Consider the following 8875-nt stretch of genomic DNA (forward strand, 5'->3'; position numbering starts at 1 on the left):
CTTTCATACACACCAAATATGTCGTCTTCTTCCTTTTCAGATGATCCTACTGGACCTGGTAGCACTAGCATCACTTTCTTCGACACAACAAATTCAACCTTGCCTTAGAGACTTCAATCTTCACTAAGAGACTTCCATCTTGGCCCAATACAACTTCCAAAAGGAACAATATCCAAAAGCAACAACTTCAGCCTAGAGCAGAAACAAGATGTAGCAACTGGCTATGACATCAACTATAGAACTTTGATATTCCAAACTAGGGCATGAGAGAGAGAGATAAATGCACCAAGACTTTGATTTTCCATCCTTCCTTCTCCTAGACCAAACTCACACTCCTTTTTCCTTCCTTCCTCTATTTCATACTTTTTTTTTCCAACTTCAAGAGATATCAAATTTGTTTGTTGTGAGTGTGTTTCAAATGGAATTAGAAATGCTTCATTTATAGTCCTTTGGTGAGGTCGAATAGCCCTATTTGAGGCCAACTTGATTATCTTAAGGGTGACTTAGTGTGGAGGAAGCATAATTTATATTTGACTCAATACTTAACCTTTTTACATGTATCAAAAGCCCAAGAAGGTTCTCTTTAAAAGTACAATGACTCTATTAACTCGGAATAAATATTAGAAGCCCTCAATGGGGAATTTTACCTAAGACTTGATGACCCAAGCATGAAACACATGCTTTATTAAGTCATAATAATATTAATAAAAAATATGTTCTTTATTCTTTTGGCTAGTACATTACATGATGACTCATACATTTAATGAAGATAGAACCTGGTTACATTTTCTAGCACTCCCTCTTAACTAGGGAGGTATTCATCATATACAAGTATAAGGAATATCTCAACTATATGAACCATGAATAACTTTAGGCAGTGCAATGCCATGGACTAGATTCCTGACCAGGGAAATCTATCCAAGTGGGACTAAGATGCACTCAAGCTTGAGCCTCTCTAGGTGCCATCAACCCATGGATCCATGTGTGTATCCAAAATCATAGCTCTACAATCAACACCACCTTTCCAACTTCGGGACCTAGACATCAACACAAAGTGCGGGTCAAATGTCCTCCTAGGAAATGCTTCACCCATGAAGCATCAACACTCCTCGATCCAGCAGATCAAGGACAACAAATCCCAATCAAACTGATTGGTAACCAACATGCCATCAAAAACTTCAAGAGATTTACCTATAAAAACACAACCCCAATCAATAATATACTTTCACATATTCATAAATAAACACAAACCTTTGGGGTTTTATTGATGTTACTTATCAAACATGATAGGCCTACCAACCGAATCTTTGATACTTTTCTTTTCATACAACAACATATCCTTCAAAACTTCATTTTCCAATCAAAACTATGTTCTCCCTCTCAACCATAGATTTTCTCTGTCCAGGCTCCCCCTTAATCAAATTTTTCTTTTTGACATTGGAGAATATTTTGTGGCTTCCATCCATCTTACTAGAGTTATTCTTATCATATCACTTTTTATTTCGTTAATCTTCACCATCTTGAATATTATGTACCTATACAAATTAGATAGAAAATAGAACCAAAACTATGGAAGCATGAAGTTAATTATATCAGAATCACAGAAGCATTTTAGCTTTATATAAATCAGATACCCAAACAAGAGGTACACAAAATTCAACATTTTTCTAGGGACTTTGTCATAAACCCTAGACTATTTCATCAAATCTTGTAAAGCAACTTCTAGAATACATATGTTAGACTTCCTCTAGATTTCATATATAAGCTTTTAACAACCAACAACCAATCAAAACTCAATTAATAATAAGACTAGCATCAACTAGGGTTAGATACAAACCCTAGATTTTCTTATTTCAACAATTACCATATGGATTCATAGATTTCAGATTTTCATATCACACATACTAGAGAATCTAACTACAAAAATATAGATTTACCAAACAACATCATCCTAGATCATCGATCTTTGACTAGGGCTTGTTTCCAAACCCTAGGATTCATGATCATCAATAAATGGATCAACGCACATCTAGGAATTCATCATCAATCATAAGAATAACATATGTCAGGCAATATTAACACATTAGATATATTTCGACCTAGACTAAGGCATACCTTTGTTCCTTGACAAACCTTTCCTTGGGAGGTCGTCTTCCATACTCCTTGAGGATATAGCAAATTTTTTCCTAATCAATACAATAGAGGGAGAATGGCAATTAGTAGTAATATAATCAAATCTTAAATAAGTACATGAAACCAAAAATTGAAAAGAAGTGAGATACTTATCTTTGGGAGATGTTGGGGGCTCCCTCTAAATATTGAGGGATACCTATAAAATTATAAAACAAAAGAAAATTGTCTTTTCCAAAAAAATTTTAAAACCTATAAATTCTAAACATCAAAAATACAAAATAGAATATCTAAGACTGGAAGAAAAGGACTTAATAGTGTAAGTCCCTTATATCAGATTCTTCGGGTTTGGATTTCTTTAGGTCTTCTTATTCAACAACATCGGTTTGATCTCTTTCTCTCTTATTGTTTCTTGGATTGTCGGGATAGTCACTTCTATAGTGACCCTTCTTATGACGTTGATACCATTCTACTTTGGACATGCCAACCTTCCTCTTCGGTCCTTTCTTGAAGTTTCCTCTATGTTGAGCTGCATAGGCATTTGACACTCCTTCAGGGTTGGAAACTAATGAGATCCTTAATTCTTCTTTACTGCAAGTGGTCCATAGTTCTTCAAAAGTGGGAGTTTCCTTCCAACTATTGAGTCATGTAGGAAATGCACCCCAAGTAGGTGGTAATCCTAGTATAACAGTGATCAAGAGTTCTTTGTCTAGAACAATTTCATCAATGGTCAAAAGATCATCTCTGATTATTCCTATCTTCACAAAGAAGGAGGCCATTGTATCCTCTTTAGTCATATTTGTGGTCCTTAGTTCATTCTTTAGGCTTGCTACTTGACTAATGTTCTTAATAGTGAACAACTTTGACAAAGCCTCATACATTTCTTGAGCATGGTCAATATTGTCTATGAATGGGAAAAGGTATTTTGTTATTCCTTCTACCATTAGGTTCATGCTCACTAATTCCAAATATCTGAACTTTACTTTATCGGCATCACTGGAGTCTTCTATAGGCTTCTTTTCTTTTCCTTTCACCAAGTCTAGCACCTTGTTCGTTTCAAGGATGAGGTCAATCCTCTTCTTCCAAGATCTATAGTTTCAGGCTCCTTCAAGTTTGTTCTCTCCCTTTATTTTGTCAGATATCTTCCTTTAATATTGTATACTTTGTCCTTGATATAATAGTTTCGAATGATCTCTTGATCAAGTGCTTGAGACTTCCTTTGGCTTCTTTCTTAACCAAAGCTTCGATACCTTGTTAGTAAATCAAAAAGGCAGGAAGATTTTCTTATACTTGATAATTACTTGTGATGTTCTTGATTTATTATTAGGTTACTTTATATTTTATTTATTTTTTTTCATCAAGCAATTACCAAAGCAATATCACATAAATCAATGGACACTAGATATAGGTTCACCGCCAGGGAAAACCCAGTCAATAATTATTCCTTCAATAGTTTTCTTGAGATATTCCAAGACTCTAGACCTTGACACAAACTTTCCTCCATACCAAGTAAGCCTTCCTCTTCCTTTGCAGATGATCCTACTTGACCTAGAAGTAGTAGCAGTAGTAGCAACAATTTCTTCGACCCATCAACATTAACCTTTCATTAGAGACTTTGATATTCACTGAAAGACTTCGATCTTGGCCCAATACACCTTCTAGAAACAACAGTATCCAAAAACCAAAAATTCGACCTATAATAGCAGCAACGTGCAACAACTCACTACGATATCAACTAGAGAACTTCAATCTTCCAAACTAGGGCATGAGAGAGAGAGAGAGAGATAGGTGCACCAAGACTTCGATTTTCCTTTCTTCCTTCTCTTAGACCAAACTCACACTCCTTTTTCTCCTTCCTCTATTTCACACTTTTTTTTTCCAACTTCAAGAGATATCGAACTTGTCTTTTGTGAGTGTGTTTCAAATGGAATTAGAGCTGCTTCATTTATAGTCCTTTGGTGAGGTCGAATAACCCTCTTTGAGGTTGACTTGATCATCTTAACGCTGACTTGGTGTGGAGGAAAAATAATTCATATTTGACTCAATAATTAACCTTTTTACATGATTCAAAAGCCCAAGAAGGGTCTCTTTAAAAGTATAATGACTCTATTAACTCAGAATAAATCCTAGAAGTCCTCAATAACCCTCTTTGAGGTCGACTTGATCATCTTAAGGCCGACTTGGTGTGGAGGCAACATAATTCATATTTGACTCAATACTTAACCTTTTTACATGATTCAAAAGCCCAAGAAGGGTCTCTTTAAAATTATAATGACTCTATTAACTCAAAATAAATCCTAGAAGTCATCAATGGGGACTTTGACCTAAAACATGATGACCCAAGCATGAAACCCATGCTTTAATAAGTCATAATAAATATAATAAAATTTGTTTTCTTTATTATTTTGACTAGTACATTACATGATGACTCAAATACATTTAATGAAGACTGAACCTAGTTACATTTTCCAACATTATAGTCTCTAGATGCCCTTGTTGCTAATACTACATGTGGAAGAGAAGAGAAGGAACTAGGTTCTTGCAGGGTTGGGAAACTCATCCACTGTGTGTACGGAAAGGACAAAACAAAGGCAGAAGCAAAGAAAAACTTAAATATAAGTATATGTATTTTGTTTTAGTTTTTAATTTCAAAACAATGAACATAATCTATGATTTTGATTCAAGATGGTTGAGTTTTGAGCTAACTAGATGTGATGTGTTTATACATGATGGTTTGATCAAGGAGCTAATTTGACTTGTCATGATAGAAGTAAATAGAGTTGTAGAATTAACCTCATCGATGAGTTTCTAATGAGGTATGATTTGGATGTATTACAATTCCTTTTAAGCCTAATGGAAATTATGTGTTTGGTATAGGAAAGCATGGAAAATTCTTTGTTGGGTGGTTGGAACTAGATGCAAGAGAATTAGAAGTATCAACAAAAGTAATTGGAACATGTAACAATATATTGATTACATACTTTAGGAGCAGGTCCATTGTGGGACAATTGTACCCAATTGTGTCCATCAATTTCCATAAGCATGCTATGACCGGCATGATGGTTTTGAGTTAGGGGAATGCCTTGGTATTGTGACCTTTCGATGTGAGGAAACCTTGCCAAAGGATGGATTGCCAGAGGGACTGGGAAGAGGAGAAGGGGATGCTTGAACTATGAAGTTGAGCGACTACATGTAAGGGGCTGATTAGATTGCCTGAGGGACTGGGAAGTAGAGAAGGGAAGGTCAAGGAATAAAATTGTTTTGGTCATAAGCATTATTGATTGGAATCATAAGCACATTGGGAGTGTGTGAAGGAAACAATGAGCTGATAATTGTTCACTAAGAGAACAAGTAGTGCAAGGATTGTAGTGCTAGACATAGAGGCATGATTTGATTTTAGTAGTGGGTTTTGGACTCTCTGGGAAGGAGGTGAATCCCTGGTACTGCTTTTGAGGGTGGAGGTGTGAGCCTTTGGACTCCCTTATTTTTTGATGTGAGAATCACATCATTTTATTTATTTGTTGAAGAAAATGTGCACAAGTATACATGTCTATATCATTGTAAATACTACATTGAGCAAGGTTTATAAAGATCCATAAGAAACATGTTGTCATTTTCTAAACTGGGAGATTTCGGCATCAACCACGTGGAGGAAGGCGGTTGGAGCCTTCCAACCACATGCACAACTTGGCATGTGTGTGGCTAGGATGTAGGGTCAGAGGAAAGTTAGTTCCAACCCAGGGAAAGGTCATCAACAGACGTTGTCTGGTATTTAGCTGATGTGGTGCTCTTGGGAGGTTACATTATGTTTCTAGTTTGTAGGCCCCACTTCCATAAATGGAACACGGATGTTGGTTCTTGTCATAGTAAATCTTAGCTCATGTTTACCCCAAAGAGCTTGTAAAAGAGGGTAAATGTGGAGTGGGGTTTTATACTAGGGAACTCCTAGATTTCATGCAATTCGAACATCAAAAAATACTACACTTAAAATATGGATGAGAAAACTATCTTGTTTATGTGCAACATGCAGTAGTAGTGAATGGGACAATTTTGAATTCACATACCGAGTTGATAGCTAGGATCATGTATCACTCTCCATTGGTTAACAAAAAAATGTATATTATCACAATTGGAGGAGGCCCAATCAAGTATTTCAATAGGTTATGATCACTTATAAAATCTTGTACAACCAAGTCAATGAATATTTTATTTACTAGCATGTCCATGGTATTATTTGTTTATTTAGTGGACTCACATCTTGGCACACCATTTTTTTCAAAGAACCTATATGCAAAGGTTTCCCAAAAATTTAACGAATGGGAAAATGGCTATTGGTTGGCACATTGTGTATAGGGAAATAAAATTATCAAAGTCACATTAACAAAATTTGAAGTCATTGATTTTCATATTGGGTCAGTGGTTATCAAAGCAGAATGTATAACATAGATTGAAAGAACATGGAAGACAAAAGGGTTTGTATTTGAAGATTATAGACTAGGGAATTCTGTAAACCACTATACAAAATTAGTTGTTGGTACAAATATCAAACTACAAACAATGCTAAGAAATAACTCATTGAAAGTATGATACATCCTACCCGATCATGAACATGAAAAGTTAATGGATACCATTATGATTACAAATGATCTTGCTGGTCTACTAGGAATGACCATAGGAAAGTAGTTAGGTATAAGTGGTATGTTTTTTATTTTCTATTTGTTATGTGGATTTTTTTTTTTTTTTCAATTAACTTATACATGAATCTTATTTATTATTAGTTAATTTTTCCAAATCTATTTTCCTTTTTTATGTCTAGGTTTACGAATGAATCATAGCCACATGAATGCTCGCCAATAAGAACAATCATGTTTTTCAACACCATCACAATTAGAAACCTATTCTTGGGATTAATTAAATTTTATAATGTTTGCACATCCATTTGAATATTATTGCTTATTGGACTATTTTTTGTTCATTTATAAAGAAAAAATTTGAATTTCCACACATAACCTTAGCCATCATCTCTCCACCTTCCCATATGTATAAAAGTACATTGCATTTTTCAAAAAGAGAGGCATCAAACTCTTGTCATCATTATGTTACACCTAATATAGTGCACCATAATCTATGTCATTTATGGTAGGTATCTTATGGCATGTTGAAAATGTGTCTCACTTAGAAGAGTATCACTTATGTACATTACTTATGGGGCATCACTAAATTCATAAATATAATTAAAAAAACATAACATCCCAATGAAAGTGCATAAAGAGATAACTTAAAGTGCATGAAGTGCTAAAAAAAGAGGCATCAAACTCTTGTCAACATTAGGGATTAGTTAATAGAAGGTAGAAGTTCCTTACATATCCTCTCATTTATATTGGAGTGACTATCTTACATATCTTCTTGAATATATTGTAGTCATTATGTATAATTGTGAATTTAGATTATGTGTGTTTCTTATGGTGTGTCAATTATGTTTGTCATGTAATAATATTAATTGTGTCACTTATGGTGCATCAATGGATATGTGCCGATGGCCATGGTTCATTGCTTACATGCATAGTTTATGTATTTTTAGTTATGGTGCTTAGCTTATATGTGACACTTAATATGGTCTATCATGGATTTTGTCCATTACTTAAATGCATTGATTCTTAACTATGCGACCTATGGTAGGAATATTTTGGTATGTTGACTCTATGTCTCACTTTGAAGGGCATCACTTATGTACATTACTTATGGGGCATCACTTAATTCATAAATATAATCGACAAAAATAACATCCCAAGGAAAGTGCATAAAGAGAAAGTTTATGTTGACCTCTTATGTTATCCACACTTCACCTTATCCATCAATTAGTTTTTCCTCCTTAACCACCATAGCTTAGTACAATTGACACAAGTGAGTCTCTTTGATACAAAATTAGAAGCCTTAGTCACTAGTTAGTATTTTAAAATTCCACATTATTAAGGTTTGAAAATTCCACATAATTGGGGTTTTCAAATTCCACAAAACTAAGATTTTAAAATTGCACAAAACTAGGGTATTTTTAAATCCATTTCAATATTTCCCCCCTCCCTCTCATATTTCTGCTCACACTACATTTTTTAGAAAGAGAGGCATCAACCTTTTTTAAACATTACAGATAGGTTGATAGAATATATAAGTTCCTTACATGTCATGTCATGTATATTGAAACCAAAATATTACATATCTTCTCATGTATATTGCAACCATTATGCACAATGGTAAATTTAGATTATATGTTTTTCTTATGGTGTGTCATGCAAGAACATTAATTATGTGTCACTTGTGGTGCATCAATTATGTGCATTAATGGATATATTTTAATGATAATGGTTCATTTCTTATGTGCATCACTTATATGTGACGCCTAATAATGTGTATCATGGATTTAGTGCATTGACACTTAACAATGTCACTTGTGGTAGGTATATTATGTCATGTTGACTATGTGCCTAATTTTAAAGAGTAGAACTTATATATATTACGTATAGGGAATCACGTAATTATGTCAATTATGTGTGTTTCTTAAGTGTATCATGTATTGGAGTCTCTTATAGTGTGTTGGGTATAAGTGAGCCATGATGGTATAACAATAATTCCATACACATAATGTTTCATTAGTTCATATCATTCATAAATGTAATGACCAAATATAACATCCCAAGGAATTTGCATAAAGACAAATCTTATGTTAACCGCTTAGGAAAAAGTTCCA

Source organism: Pinus tabuliformis, chromosome X (genome assembly GCF_031772625.1).
Source record: "Pinus tabuliformis cultivar Carrire ecotype Pingquan chromosome X, CPIR1, whole genome shotgun sequence".
Taxonomy (NCBI): domain Eukaryota; kingdom Viridiplantae; phylum Streptophyta; class Pinopsida; order Pinales; family Pinaceae; genus Pinus; species Pinus tabuliformis.